The sequence below is a fragment of the Pseudophryne corroboree genome, chromosome 9 (genome assembly GCF_028390025.1).
Source record: "Pseudophryne corroboree isolate aPseCor3 chromosome 9, aPseCor3.hap2, whole genome shotgun sequence".
NCBI classification, from domain to species: Eukaryota; Metazoa; Chordata; class Amphibia; order Anura; family Myobatrachidae; genus Pseudophryne; species Pseudophryne corroboree.
The window spans coordinates 347175193-347191868 of NC_086452.1; positions in this window are offsets into that span (position 1 = coordinate 347175193).

Sequence of the window (16676 nt, forward strand, 5' to 3'; positions counted from 1 at the left end):
CCTACTGCCTTGTTCCCGGCAGCTGAGGAGAAGGAGAGCCCAGGGACGTGACACCTTACAGGTATCGCGGGGGGCCTCCATCACCGCATTGCGATGTTGATTGCATATGTTAGTGTAACAATCCCAGGGACCGTCTACGCACAAATTTATCGGATAAGAATAATTTATTTATTTTATATAGTTAACAATACAGTTACACCGAATAAAGTCAGTTTGAGCTACCTGATAAGGTATCTTGTACGCATGTGTGTAGACAATAACCTTTATTATACTGGAATTTCTCGTTGCGCTGTGGAAGTAATTCGGTTATGGTTGTCATACAATCACTTCTTAAATACTCATTACATAACTCTACTATCTAATACAGAGGTTCTCAAACTCGGTCCTCGGGGGCCCACACAGTGCATGTTTTGCAGGTCCTCACAGAATCGCAAGACCTCTTGATGAAGACCCCACTCTCCTGGATGAAGATCGTGTCTGCTGAGGAAGTCTGCTTCCCAGTTGTCCACGCCCGGAATGAAGGCCGCTGACAGAGCGCTTGCATGTTTTTCCGCCCAGCGGAGAACTTTTGTGGCCTCCGCCATCGCCGCTCTGCTCTTTGTTCCACCCTGGCAGTTTATGTACGCCACTGCTGTAATGTTGTCTGACTGAATCAAGACGGGCAGACCGCGAAGAAGATGTTCCGCTTGTAGAAGCCCGTTGTAGATGGCTCTTAATTCCAGAATGTTTATGTGCAGACAAGCTTCCTGGCTTGACCATTTTCCCTGGAAATTTTCCCCCTGTGTGACTGTTTCCCAGCCTCGGAGACTTGCATCCGTAGTCACCAGGACCCAGTCCTGGATCCCGAACCTGCATCCCTCTAGGAGGTGAGAACTTTGGAGCCACCACAGGAGAGATACTCTGGTCCTGGAAGATAGGCTTATTTTCCGGTGCATGTGCAGGTGAGACCCGGACCACTTGTCCAACAGGTCCCACTGAAACACCCTGGCATGGAACCTGCCAAACGGAATGGATTCGTTTGCTGCCACCATCTTCCCCAGCACCCGAGTGCATTGATGAATCGACACTCTTGCCGGTTTCAGAATCTCCTTGACCATGTTCTGGATTTCCAGAGCTTTTTCTACTGGGAGAAACACTCTTTGCAGTTCCGTGTCTAGGATCATGCCCAAGAATGACAGCCGTGTTGTCGGAACCAACTGTGACTTTGGCAAATTTAGGAGCCAACCATATCAGGGAGAGCGCAACATTTCTTAGTAACAGCTCCTTTGATCTCGCCTTTATCAGGAGATCGTCCAAGTACGGGATAATTGTGACACCCTGCTTGCGCAGGAGCACCATCATTTCCACCATTACTTTGGTGAAAATCCTCCGATCCGTGGAAAGACCAAATGGCAACATCTGAAACTGGTAATGACAATCCTGAACAGCAAACCTCAGGTAAGCTTGATGTGGAGGATATATTGGGACATGTAAGTAGGCATCTTTTATGTCGACTGACGCCATAAAATCCCCCCCTTCCAGACTGGAGATCACTGCTCGGAGAGATTCCATCTTGAATTTGAATTTTTTTAGAAAGAAATTGAGGGATTTTAGGTTCAGAATCGGTCTGACCGAGCCATCCGGCTTCGGGACCACGAACAGGCTTGAATAAAAGCCTTCTCCCAATTGTGACGGGTGGACCATGACAATAACTTGCTGCAGACACAGCTTTTGTATCGCAGCGCATACTACTTCCCTTTCCGGAAGAGAAGCTGGTAAGGCCGATTTGAAAAATCGGTGAGAGGGCACCTCTTGAAACTCCAGTTTGTACCCTTGGACCACTATTTCTAGCACCCAAGGATCCAGGGCCGAACGAGACCAGACCTGACTGAAGAGTTGAAGATGTGCTCCAGCAGCGGAGCCCCAGCGTCAAGCGGTGGATTTGGAAGCGGTCGGGGAGGACTTCTGCTCTTGGGAGCTTGCCACAGCCGATGACTTTTTTCCCCTTCCCCTACCTCTAGCAGCAAGGAAGGAGGACCCTCGTCCTTTTTTGAATTTATTAGACCGAAAGGACTGCATCTGATAAAGAGGCTTTTTTTTTGTTGTGCAGGGACATACGGTAGAAAAGATGACTTACCCGCGGTAGCTGTAGATACCAGGTCCGCGAGGCCCTCACCAAACAAAACACCACCTTTATACGGCAGACCCTCCATAGCCCTCTTAGAGTCAGCATCACCATTCCATTGATGAGTCCATAATGCTCTCCTAGCCGAGATTGCCATGGCATTGGCCCTTGATCCCAAGAGGCCAATATCTCTTGCAGCCTCCCTTAGATAGACTGCAGCGTCCCTGTTATGACCCAGTGTCAAAAGAACGCTATCCCTATCCAGGGTGTCAAAGTCAGATGATAAGTTATCTGCCCACTTTTCAATTGCACTACTCACCCATGCCAATGCCACGGCAGGTCTGTGCAGCGTACCCGTAGTGACATAAATAGATTTCAAAGTAGTTTTCTGCTTACGATCCGCAGGATCCTTTAGGGCCGCCGTGTCAGGGGACGGAAGCGCCACCTTCTTGGACAGCCGTGCTAGAGCCTTGTCCACATTGGGGGTTGACTCCCACATTTTCCTATCCTCAGAGGGGAACGGGTATGCCATAATAATTCTCTTGGGAATCAGCAACTTTTTGTCAGGAATTTCCCAAGCCTTTTCAAAAAGAGTGTTCAGTTCATGAGAGGGAGGAAACGTTACCACAGGTTTCTTTCCTTTAAACATACAGACCCTTGTCTCCGGAACAGCAGGGTCTTCCGTGATATGTAACACTTCTTTTATTGCCACAATCATATACTGAATGCTCTTAGCCAGTTTAGGATTCAACCTGGCATCACCATAGTCGACACTGGAATCCGAATCCGTGCCGGTATCTGTGTCTGCTATTTGGGTAAACGGCCGTTTCTGTGACCCTGAGGGAGTCTGCGTTTGGGATAAAGCATCTTCCATGGATTGTTTCCATGTTTGGTTCTGAGCCTCAGATTTATCCAATCTCTTATTTAATAAAGCCACATTTGCATTCAAGGCACTCAACATATTTACCCAATCAGCAGTCGGCGGTGCCGACAGATTCACTCCCCCACACTGTTCTGTCCCCACTCCAGCCTCCTCCTGGGAAGAGCCTTCAGCCTCAGACATGTCGACACACTCGTACCGACACCACTATCACACTGGGCTATAGGGGACAGACCCACAATAAGGCCTATTAGAGAAACACAGAGGGAGTTTGCCAGCTCACACCCAGCGCCTTTTCCCGGTCTGAAAGTATATATAATGCCCCAGACCTGTCAGCGCTTTTTATAAATAATAATCAACACCAAATTTGCTGCCCCCCCCCCCCATTTAGAACCCTGTTAATTGTGACAGAAGTGTAGGAGGCCAGGACCAGCGTCTCTGCAGCTCACTGTGGAGAGAAAATGGAGCTGATTAGAGCTGGGAGGACCAAGCCCCGCCCCCTTAATGGCGCGTTTATGTCCCACTATTTTTTTTTTTTATACTGGCGGGGGTCTGTATACAGTGCCTATGCACTGTATATTACTTTTGCCAGGCTGAACTTGAGGTATTATTGCTGCCCAGGGTGCCCTCCCTGTGCCCTGCAACCATGTAGTGCCGCTTGTGTGTGGGAGCAATGGCGCGCAGCGCGAACGCTGCGCGGTACCTCTGAGACTGAAGTCTTCTGCCGTCTTTAGTGAAGTCTTCTGTACTTCGGTTACTCACCCGGCTTCTTTCTTCTGGCTCTGTGAGGTGGACGACGGCGCGGCTCCTGGAACGAGCAGCTAGGCTATACCAAGTGATCAGACCCTCTGGAGCTAATGGTGTCCAATAGCCTAAAGGTGGGTACACACTATTAGATATATCTGCAGATCAATTGATCTGCAGATATATCTATGTACGGATCGGGCAGTGTGCTGTGCATACACACAGCCCGATCCGTCGGGGGACTGATGTCATGAACTGGGCGGGCGGGCGCTCGCGCCCGCCCAGTTCACCTGTCAATCACCGCCGGCCGCCGCAGCATGTGTACGGGCGGTCGGACGACCGCCCCGTACACACACAGCGACGGGCCAATATATCGTTAGATATATTGGCTGTCGGCTGTGCTGCGCGGCCGACGCGATACGTCTGTGAACGACGGAGTTCACAGACGTATCGCCCGTACACACTGGCCGACGGTCCCGCGATGTATCGGCCGTTCAAGAGAACGGCCGATACATCGACCAGTGTGTACGGGCCTTAAGAAGCAGAGCCTTTAACTCACAGAAGTAGGTCTGCTTCTCTCCCCTCAGTCCCACAAAGCAGGGATCCTGTTGCCAGCAGTGCTCCCTGAAAATAATATACCTAAATAAAGTATTTTTCAGAGAAACTCAGGAGAGCTCTCCTGGTGTGTGTCCAGTCTCTCTGGGCACACAATCTAACTGAGGTCTGGAGGAGGGGCAAAGAGGGAGGAGCCAGTTCACACCCCTTTTAAAGTCTTAAAGTGCCCATGTCTCCTGCGGATCCCGTCTATACCCCCATGGTCCTTTTGGAGTTCCCAGCATCCTCTAGGACATATGAGAAATAGACTGACAATGAGTGGAAATTAACGTTATTGAGGGAAATCATACCGTAGGAACATAAACACCCCCAAATTCTGTGATTTTGCTGTTTTTATTACTTTTTTAAAAAATATTAGAACCAAGACCAAATCACACAAGGGTGGTTTTGGCAAAACCAATACAAAACCAAAAACACGGAAAAACAAAAACAAAACCTGAAAAATGGGCAGGCGCACACCTCTAGTTCTAATTCATTATCCCCAAGCATTTTTGCAAAACCACTCTCCAGTGTTTTAGTTCGGTTAAAAAAAATACTTGGGAACGCCTGCGTTTTCCAGACACTCCAAGAAATGGGCAGTTTTACCACCCACAAACGCTGATGCACGGGTGGTCTTCAGTATGCCGGCTGTCGGGATCCCAGCGCACAGTATACCGGCGCCGGAATCCCGACATCCGGCATACCGACACTTATTCTCCCTCGTGGGGGTCCACGACCCCCCTGGAGGGAGAATAAAATAGCATGGTAGCGCGCCACCGTGCCCGCAAGGGGCTCATTTGCGCTCGGCACACTGCCGGTAAGCCGGCGGTCGGGCTCCCGGCGCCGGTATGCTGGTCGCCAGGAGCCCGACCGCCGGCATACCATACCACACCCCTGATGCACACATTGAGGATATTGCCTGCATTATTCCCAAGCATTTTCAGGGAGGGTGCGTGACGTCAGCTCCGGCCCCGATCAGCCTGATTCTTTCGCACTAGAGGAGTAAGTCTTGGGCTATGCACAGACAGCACAGGCTGGAAAAAAATATTTGATCGTGAGTTGTGAACGGATTTGCAGCTGTCCACTGCCTGGCGAAGTTTTTGCATGGCGTATGCATGCATTCGCACACTTGCACAGGGCGGGTTTTCACTCTCCCTGGGCAGCAGCTATCTGATCACAGACCTCTGCAAATTTGCAGCACAGCGATCAGGTCTGAATTAGGCCCATAGTGTCATCAAAATTGGGGAAACACACCAATACAGAGGGACTTCCGCATACTTTTGGCCATGTAGTTTATGTTTTTATATATATACTGTATATAGTAGATAAATAGATTGATGTTAGGTCTTGCCTTTAGTAAATTGTAGAGATGTGCACTTGAAATTTTTCGGGTTTTGTGTTTTGGTTTTGGGTTCGGTTCCGCGGCCGTGTTTTGGGTTCGACTGCGTTTTGGCAAAACCTCACCGAATTTTTTTTGTCGGATTCGGGTGTGTTTTGGATTCGGGTGTTATTTTCAAAAAACACTAAAAAACAGCTTAAATCATAGAATTTGGGGGTCATTTTGATCCCAAAGTATTATTAACCTCAAAAACCATAATTTCCACTCATTTTCAGTCTATTCTGAATACCTCACACCTCACAATATTATTTTTAGTCCTAAAATTTGCACCGAGGTCGCTGGATGACTAAGCTAAGCGACCCTAGTGGCCGACACAAACACCGGGCCCATCTAGGAGTGGCACTGCAGTGTCACGCAGGATGGCCCTTCCAAAAAACACTCCCCAAACAGCACATGACGCAAAGAAAAAAAGAGGCGCAATGAGGTAGCTGTGTGAGTAAGATAAGCGACCCTAGTGGCCGACACAAACACCGGGCCCATCTAGGAGTGGCACTGCAGTGTCACGCAGGATGGCCCTTCCAAAAAACCCTCCCCAAACAGCACATGACGCAAAGAAAAAAAGAGGCGCAATGAGGTAGCTGTGTGAGTAAGCTAAGCGACCCTAGTGGCCGACACAAACACCTGGCCCATATAGGAGTGTCACTGCAGTGTCACGCAGGATGGCCCTTCCAAAAAACACTCCCCAAACAGCACATGACGCAAAGAAAAAAAGAGGCGCAATGAGGTAGCTGTGTGAGTAAGATAAGCGACCCTAGTGGCCGACACAAACACCGGGCCCATCTAGGAGTGGCACTGCAGTGTCACGCAGGATGGCCCTTCCAAAAAACACTCCCCAAACAGCACATGACGCAAAGAAAAAAAGAGGCGCAATGAGGTAGCTGTGTGAGTAAGATAAGCGACCCTAGTGGCCGACACAAACACCGGGCCCATCTAGGAGTGTCACTGCAGTGTCACGCAGGATGGCCCTTCCAAAAAACACTCCCCAAACAGCACATGACGCAAAGAAAAAAAGAGGCGCAATGAGGTAGCTGTGTGAGTAAGATAAGCGACCATAGTGGCCGACACAAACACCTGGCCCATCTAGGAGTGGCACTGCAGTGTCACGCAGGATGGCCCTTCCAAAAAACACTCCCCAAACAGCACATGACGCAAAGAAAAATTAAAGAAAAAAGAGGTACAAGATGGAATTGTCCTTGGGCCCTCCCACCCACCCTTATGTTGTATAAACAGGACATGCACACTTTAACCAACCCATCATTTCAGTGACAGGGTCTGCCACACGACTGTGACTGAAATGACGGGTTGGTTTGGACCCCCACCAAAAAAGAAGCAATTAATCTCTCCTTGCACAAACTGGCTCTACAGAGGCAAGATGTCCACCTCATCATCATCCTCCGATATATCACCGTGTACATCCCCCTCCTCACAGATTATCAATTCGTCCCCACTGGAATCCACCATCTCAGCTCCTTGTGTACTTTGTGGAGGCAATTGCTGCTGGTCAATGTCTCCACGGAGGAATTGATTATAATTCATTTTAATGAACATCATCTTCTCCACATTTTCTGGAAGTAACCTCGTACGCCGATTGCTGACAAGGTGAGCGGCGGCACTAAACACTCTTTCGGAGTACACACTTGTGGGAGGGCAACTTAGGTAGAATAAAGCCAGTTTGTGCAAGGGCCTCCAAATTGCCTCTTTTTCCTGCCAGTATAAGTATTGACTGTCTGACGTGCCTACTTGGATGCGGTCACTCATATAATCCTCCACCATTCTTTCAATGGGGAGAGAATCATATGCAGTGACAGTAGACGACGTGTCCGTAATCGTTGACAGGTCCTTCAGTCCGGACCAGATGTCAGCATCAGCAGTCGCTCCAGACTGCCCTGCATCACCGCCAGCGGGTGGGCTTGGAATTCTGAGCCTTTTCCTCGCACCCCCAGTTGCGGGAGAATGTGAAGGAGGAGATGTTGACAGGTCGCGTTCCGCTTGACTTGACAATTTTCTCACCAGCAGGTCTTTGAACCCCAGCAGACTTGTGTCTGCCGGAAAGAGAGATCCAAGGTAGGTTTTAAATCTAGGATCGAGCACGGTGGCCAAAATGTAGTGCTCTGATTTCAACAGATTGACCACCCGTGAATCCTTGTTAAGCGAATTAAGGGCTCCATCCACAAGTCCCACATGCCTAGCGGAATCGCTCCGTGTTAGCTCCTCCTTCAATGTCTCCAGCTTCTTCTGCAAAAGCCTGATGAGGGGAATGACCTGACTCAGGCTGGCAGTGTCTGAACTGACTTCACGTGTGGCAAGTTCAAAGGGCAGCAGAACCTTGCACAACGTTGAAATCATTCTCCACTGCGCTTGAGACAGGTGCATTCCACCTCCTATATCGTGCTGAATTGTATAGGCTTGAATGGCCTTTTGCTGCTCCTCCAACCTCTGAAGCATATATAGGGTTGAATTTCACCTCGTTACCACTTCTTGCTTCAGATGATGGCAGGGCAGGTTCAGGCGTTTTTGGTGTTGCTCCAGTCTTCTGTACGTGGTGCCTGTACGCCGAAAGTGTCCCGCAATTCTTCTGGCCACCGACAGCATCTCTTGCACGCCCCTGTCGTTTTTTTAAAAATTCTGCACCACCAAATTCAAGGTATGTGCAAAACATGGGACGTGCTGGAATTTGCCCAGATTTAATGCACACACAATATTGCTGGCGTTGTCCGATGCCACAAATCCACAGGAGAGTCCAATTGGGGTAAGCCATTCCGCGATGATCTTCCTCAGTTGCCGTAAGAGGTTTTCAGCTGTGTGCGTATTCTGGAAACCGGTGATACAAAGCGTAGCCTGCCTAGGAAAGAGTTGGCGTTTGCGAGATGCTGCTACTGGTGCCGCCGCTGCTGTTCTTGCGGCGGGAGTCCATACATCTACCCAGTGGGCTGTCACAGTCATATAGTCCTGACCCTGCCCTGCTCCACTTGTCCACATGTCCGTGGTTAAGTGGACATTGGGTACAGCTGCATTTTTTAGGACACTGGTGACTCTTTTTCTGAGGTCTGTGTACATTTTCGGTATCGCCTGCCTAGAGAAATGGAACCTAGATGGTATTTGGTACCGGGGACACAGTACCTCCAACAAGTCTCTAGTTGGCTCTGCAGTAATGATGGATACCGGAACCACGTTTCTCACCGCCCAGGATGCCAAGGCCTCAGTTATCCGCTTTGCAGCAGGATGACTGCTGTGATATTTCATCTTCCTCGCAAAGGACTGTTGGACAGTCAAATGCTTGGTGGAAGTAGTAAAAGTCGTCTTACGACTTCCCCTCTGGGATGACCATCGACTCCCAGCAGCAACAACAGCAGCGCCAGCAGCAGTAGGCGTTACACGCAAGGATGCATCGGAGGAATCCCAGGCAGGAGAGGACTCGTCAGAATTGCCAGTGACATGGCCTGCAGGACTATTGGCATTCCTGGGGAAGGAGGAAATTGACACTGAGGGAGTTGGTGGGGTGGTTTGTGTGAGCTTGGTTACAAGAGGAAGGGATTTACTGGTCAGTGGACTGCTTCCGCTGTCGCCCAAAGTTTTTGAACTTGTCACTGACTTATTATGAATGCGCTGCAGGTGACGTATAAGGGAGGATGTTCCGAGGTGGTTAACGTCCTTACCCCTACTTATTACAGCTTGACAAAGGCAACACACGGCTTGACAAATGTTGTCCGCATTTCTGGTGAAATACTTCCACACCGAAGAGCTGATTTTTTTGGTATTTTCACCAGGCATGTCAACGGCCCTATTCCTCCCACGGACAACAGGTGTCTCCCCGGGTGCCTGACTTAAACAAACCACCTCACCATCAGAATCCTCCTTGTCAATTTCCTCCCCAGCGCCAGCAACACCCATATCCTCCTCATCCTGGTGTACTTCAACACTGACATCTTCAATCTGACTATCAGGAACTGGACTGCGGGTGCTCCTTCCAGCACTTGCAGGCGGCGTGCAAATGGTGGAAGGCGCATGCTCTTCACGTCCAGTGTTGGGAAGGTCAGGCATCGCAACCGACACAATTGGACTCTCCTTGTGGATTTGGGATTTCGAAGAACGCACAGTTCTTTGCGGTGCTTTTGCCAGCTTGAGTCTTTTCAGTTTTCTAGCGAGAGGCTGAGTGCTTCCATCCTCATCTGAAGCTGAACCACTAGCCATGAACATAGGCCAGGGCCTCAGCCGTTCCTTGCCACTCCGTGTGGTAAATGGCATATTGGCAAGTTTACGCTTCTCCTCCGACAATTTTATTTTAGATTTTGGAGTCCTTTTTTTACTGATATTTGTTTTTTTGGATTTTACATGCTCTGTACTATGACATTGGACATCGGCCTTGGCAGACGACGTTGCTGGCATTTCATCGTCTCGGCCATGACTAGTGGCAGCAGCTTCAGCACGAGGTGGAAGTGGATCTTGATCTTTCCCTAATTTTGGAACCTCAACATTTTTGTTCTCCATATTTTAATAGGCACAACTAAAAGGCACCTCAGGTAAACAATGGAGATGGATGGATACTAGTATACTTATGGATGGACCAGCGACTGCCGACACAGAGGTAGCTACAGCCGTGGACTACCGTACTGTGTCTGCTGCTAATATAGACTGGATGATAATGAGATGAAATTAATATATATATATATATATATATATATATATATATATATATAATATCACTAGTACTGCAGCTGGACAGGTATATATATTTATTATGTAATGACTGATGACGGACCTGCTGGACACTGTCAGCTCAGCAGCACCGCAGACTGCTACAGTAAGCTACTCTAGTAGTATGTATCAAGAAGAAAAAAAAAAAAAAACACGGGTAGGTGGTATACAATTATGGATGGACCAGCGACTGCCGACACAGAGGTAGCTACAGCCGTGGACTACCGTACTGTGTCTGCTGCTAATATAGACTGGATGATAATGAGATGAAATTAATATATATATATATATATATATATATATATATAATATCACTAGTACTGCAGCCGGACAGGTATATATATTTATTATGTAATGACTGATGACGGACCTGCTGGACACTGTCAGCTCAGCAGCACCGCAGACTGCTACAGTAAGCTACTATAGTAGTATGTATCAAGAAGAAAGAAAAAAAAAAAAAAAACACGGGTAGGTGGTATACAATTATGGATGGACCAGCGACTGCCGACACAGAGGTAGCTACAGCCGTGGACTACCGTACTGTGTCTGCTGCTAATATAGACTGGATGATAATGAGATGAAATTAATATATATATATATATAATATCACTAGTACTGCAGCCGGACAGGTATATATATTTATTATGTAATGACTGATGACGGACCTGCTGGACACTGTCAGCTCAGCAGCACCACAGACTGCTACAGTAAGCTACTATAGTAGTATGTATCAAGAAGAAAGAAAAAAAAAACCACGGGTAGGTGGTATACAATTATGGATGGACCAGCGACTGCCGACACAGAGGTAGCTACAGCCGTGGACTACCGTACTGTGTCTGCTGCTAATATAGACTGGATGATAATGAGATGAAATTAATATATATATATATATAATATCACTAGTACTGCAGCCGGACAGGTATATATATTTATTATGTAATGACTGATGACGGACCTGCTGGACACTGTCAGCTCAGCAGCACCGCAGACTGCTACAGTAAGCTACTATAGTAGTATGTATCAAGAAGAAAGAAAAAAAAAAACACGGGTAGGTGGTATACAATTATGGATGGACCAGCGACTGCCGACACAGAGGTAGCTACAGCCGTGGACTACCGTACTGTGTCTGCTGCTAATATAGACTGGATGATAATGAGATGAAATTAATATATATATATATAATATCACTAGTACTGCAGCCGGACAGGTATATATATTTATTATGTAATGACTGATGACGGACCTGCTGGACACTGTCAGCTCAGCAGCACCGCAGACTGCTACAGTAAGCTACTATAGTAGTATGTATCAAGAAGAAAGAAAAGAAAAAAAAAACACGGGTAGGTGGTATACAATTATGGATGGACCAGCGACTGCCGACACAGAGGTAGCTACAGCCGTGGACTACCGTACTGTGTCTGCTGCTAATATAGACTGGATGATAATGAGATGAAATTAATATATATATATATATAATATCACTAGTACTGCAGCCGGACAGGTATATATATTTATTATGTAATGACTGATGACGGACCTGCTGGACACTGTCAGCTCAGCAGCACCGCAGACTGCTACAGTAAGCTACTATAGTAGTATGTATCAAGAAGAAAGAAAAAAAAAAAACACGGGTAGGTGGTATACAATTATGGATGGACCAGCGACTGCCGACACAGAGGTAGCTACAGCCGTGGACTACCGTACTGTGTCTGCTGCTAATATAGACTGGATGATAATGAGATGAAATTAATATATATATATATATATAATATCACTAGTACTGCAGCCGGACAGGTATATATATTTATTATGTAATGACTGATGACGGACCTGCTGGACACTGTCAGCTCAGCAGCACCGCAGACTGCTACAGTAAGCTACTATAGTAGTATGTATCAAGAAGAAAGAAAAAAAAAAACCACGGGTAGGTGGTATACAATTATGGATGGACCAGCGACTGCCGACACAGAGGTAGCTACAGCCGTGGACTACCGTACTGTGTCTGCTGCTAATATAGACTGGATGATAATGAGATGAAATTAATATATATATATATATAATATCACTAGTACTGCAGCCGGACAGGTATATATATTTATTATGTAATGACTGATGACGGACCTGCTGGACACTGTCAGCTCAGCAGCACCGCAGACTGCTACAGTAAGCTACTATAGTAGTATGTATCAAGAAGAAAGAAAAAAAAAAACACGGGTAGGTGGTATACAATTATGGATGGACCAGCGACTGCCGACACAGAGGTAGCTACAGCCGTGGACTACCGTACTGTGTCTGCTGCTAATATAGACTGGATGATAATGAGATGAAATTAATATATATATATATATATATAATATCACTAGTACTGCAGCCGGACAGGTATATATATTTATTATGTAATGACTGATGACGGACCTGCTGGACACTGTCAGCTCAGCAGCACCGCAGACTGCTACAGTAAGCTACTATAGTAGTATGTATCAAGAAGAAAGAAAAGAAAAAAAAAACACGGGTAGGTGGTATACAATTATGGATGGACCAGCGACTGCCGACACAGAGGTAGCTACAGCCGTGGACTACCGTACTGTGTCTGCTGCTAATATAGACTGGATGATAATGAGATGAAATTAATATATATATATATATAATATCACTAGTACTGCAGCCGGACAGGTCTATATATTTATTATGTAATGACTGATGACGGACCTGCTGGACACTGTCAGCTCAGCAGCACCGCAGACTGCTACAGTAAGCTACTATAGTAGTATGTATCAAGAAGAAAGAAAAAAAAAAAACACGGGTAGGTGGTATACAATTATGGATGGACCAGCGACTGCCGACACAGAGGTAGCTACAGCCGTGGACTACCGTACTGTGTCTGCTGCTAATATAGACTGGATGATAATGAGATGAAATTAATATATATATATATATAATATCACTAGTACTGCAGCCGGACAGGTATATATATTTATTATGTAATGACTGATGACGGACCTGCTGGACACTGTCAGCTCAGCAGCACCGCAGACTGCTACAGTAAGCTACTATAGTAGTATGTATCAAGAAGAAAGAAAAAAAAAAACACGGGTAGGTGGTATACAATTATGGATGGACCAGCGACTGCCGACACAGAGGTAGCTACAGCCGTGGACTACCGTACTGTGTCTGCTGCTAATATAGACTGGATAATAATGAGATGAAATTAATATATATATATATATAATATCACTAGTACTGCAGCCGGACAGGTATATATATTTATTATGTAATGACTGATGACGGACCTGCTGGACACTGTCAGCTCAGCAGCACCGCAGACTGCTACAGTAAGCTACTATAGTAGTATGTATCAAGAAGAAAGAAAAAAAAGAAAAACACGGGTAAGTGGTATACAATTATGGATGGACCAGCGACTGCCGACACAGAGGTAGCTACAGCCGTGGACTACCGTACTGTGTCTGCTGCTAATATAGACTGGATGATAATGAGATGAAATTAATATATATATATATATATATATATAATATCACTAGTACTGCAGCCGGACAGGTATATATATTTATTATGTAATGACTGATGACGGACCTGCTGGACACTGTCAGCTCAGCAGCACCGCAGACTGCTACAGTAAGCTACTATAGTAGTATGTATCAAGAAGAAGAAAGAAAAAAAATACGGGTAGGTTGTATACAATTATGGATGGACCAGCGACTGCCGACACAGAGGTAGCTACAGCCGTGGACTACCGTACTGTGTCTGCTGCTAATATAGACTGGATGATAATGAGATGAAATTAATATATATATATATATAATATCACTAGTACTGCAGCCGGACAGGTATATATATTTATTATGTAATGACTGATGACGGACCTGCTGGACACTGTCAGCTCAGCAGCACCGCAGACTGCTACAGTAAGCTACTATAGTAGTATGTATCAAGAAGAAAGAAAAAAAAAAACACGGGTAGGTGGTATACAATTATGGATGGACCTGCGACTGCCGACACAGAGGTAGCTACAGCCGTGGACTACCGTACTGTGTCTGCTGCTAATATAGACTGGATGATAATGAGATGAAATTAATATATATATATATATATATATATATATATATAATATCACTAGTACTGCAGCCGGACAGGTATATATATTTATTATGTAATGACTGATGACGGACCTGCTGGACACTGTCAGCTCAGCAGCACCGCAGACTGCTACAGTAAGCTACTATAGTAGTATGTATAAAGAAGAAGAAAGAAAAAAAAAAAAACGGGTAGGTGGTATACAATATTATATATATATTATATACAATTATATATATATATATATATATATATATATATATATATATATTAAACTGGTGGTGATTATTAAACTGGTGGTCAGGTCACTGGTCACACTATCAGCAACTTGCAAGTAGTACTCCTAAGCAGACAATCACAATATATATTATACTGGTGGTCAGTGTGGTCACAATGGCAGTGTGGCACTCTGGCAGCAAAAGTGTGCACTGTACGTTATATGTACTCCTGAGTCCTGCTCTCAGACTCTAACTGCTCCCCACTGTCAGTGTCTCCCCCAAGAGTCAGATATACATTATACAGTCACACTATCTATCTATCTATCACTTCAGCAAGTAGTAGTACTCCTCCTAATGCTCCCCAAAATTACTACTGTGTCTCTCTCTACTCTAGTCTCACTCTCTTCTTCTCTTCTCTATAAATGGAGAGGACGCCAGCCACGTCCTCTCCCTATGAATCTCAATGCACGTGTGAAAATGGCGGCGACGCGCGGCTCCTTATATAGAATCCGAGTCTCGCGATAGAATCCGAGCCTCGCGAGAATCCGACAGCGGGATGATGACGTTCGGGCGCGCTCGGGTTAACCGAGCAAGGCGGGAAGATCCGAGTCGCTCGGACCCGTGTAAAAAAACATGAAGTTCGGGCGGGTTCGGTTTCCGAGGAACCGAACCCGCTCATCTCTAGTAAATTGTGTGATTTATAAACTGAACTGCACATAAAACCATCGAAACCCACATTAGTAAATCCCCCTGAATGTGCATTATAAACATGCCCATTGTGTGATTAAACACAAGTTTTATTTAAATCAAATAACCTATCAAATTCAGCTGTTGTGAACCTATGTAGTTGTACTCCGGCAGGCAAAAGTACCTGATCGCCCTTGGCAGGTTGGCCTCAACCCAGTGAGTAACACCTTCTGCTCTTTTTCAGGCATGGTTTAAGAGAGGAGGGGTCTGGGTGCAGTCTCTGTGTAGTTCCCCTCGTCTCTCACGGATTAAACCCTGCAATGTATATTAAAGGTAATGGCCGGACTGTACAGCTAACAAGTACCAAAGTGGCTTAGAGCAGTGGTTCTCAATCGCGGTCCTCAAGTACCCCCCAACGGTTCATGTTTTCCAGGTCTCATCACAGGATTGCAAATGAAATAATTTGCTCCACCTGTTGGTCTTTTAAAATGTGTCAGTGAGTAATGAATACACCTGTGCACCAGCTAGGTGACCTGGAAAACATGAACTGTTGGGTTAGAGCGTCTGAATTGCTCTGCAAAGCAGATGCAAATATAAAATTTTTGTTTTATTAATTTCATAACTTATAAATATGTGTGCTGCTTTCCCTTCCCCAAAGCACTGTGCCTGCTGTTTTCATGTATTGCATAAATGTTGGAGTGTTTGTAAAGTTTGTGACCAATTGAATTCAGTCATTATTAGCAGCTTTGCAGTCATCACTGTCAATTTTACTTATTTTTACTTTCACCAGGGTCAGAGCTGACGCAAGTTACACCCCTTCCGGAGGCTGCATTTGAGACTTTTTGGTGGCTTTGTTTGTCTTAACTTGAGACTACATGTTCTGTACTTTGTTTCGACTTCACACCAACTGCAGTCGCATTCACAACCACTTGTGATTACATACAGGGTCGTCTTAACAGCATTGTAGGTCCGAGGCAAAGCAATGCACTGGGGCTAATATTCAAGCATTCACGGGAATCATAAGATGCCCCTCCTACGGCCCTGCACTGTTTCTCCAAATACTTCCATACTCTGAAAGGTTATCAGAAATCTGATTTGTGGACAGCTCCAGTCATCCATCAGTCATCATGCTGACAGCTATTTACGGTTTGGCTGCACGCTGAGAGACGAGCAGAAAATACTGCCTCACCACTCTGATTGTGTGACCACCACCTGCCACTGCTCAAAGGCTACTAGAATTGTGGGGCCCTGGGCAGCTTCCCA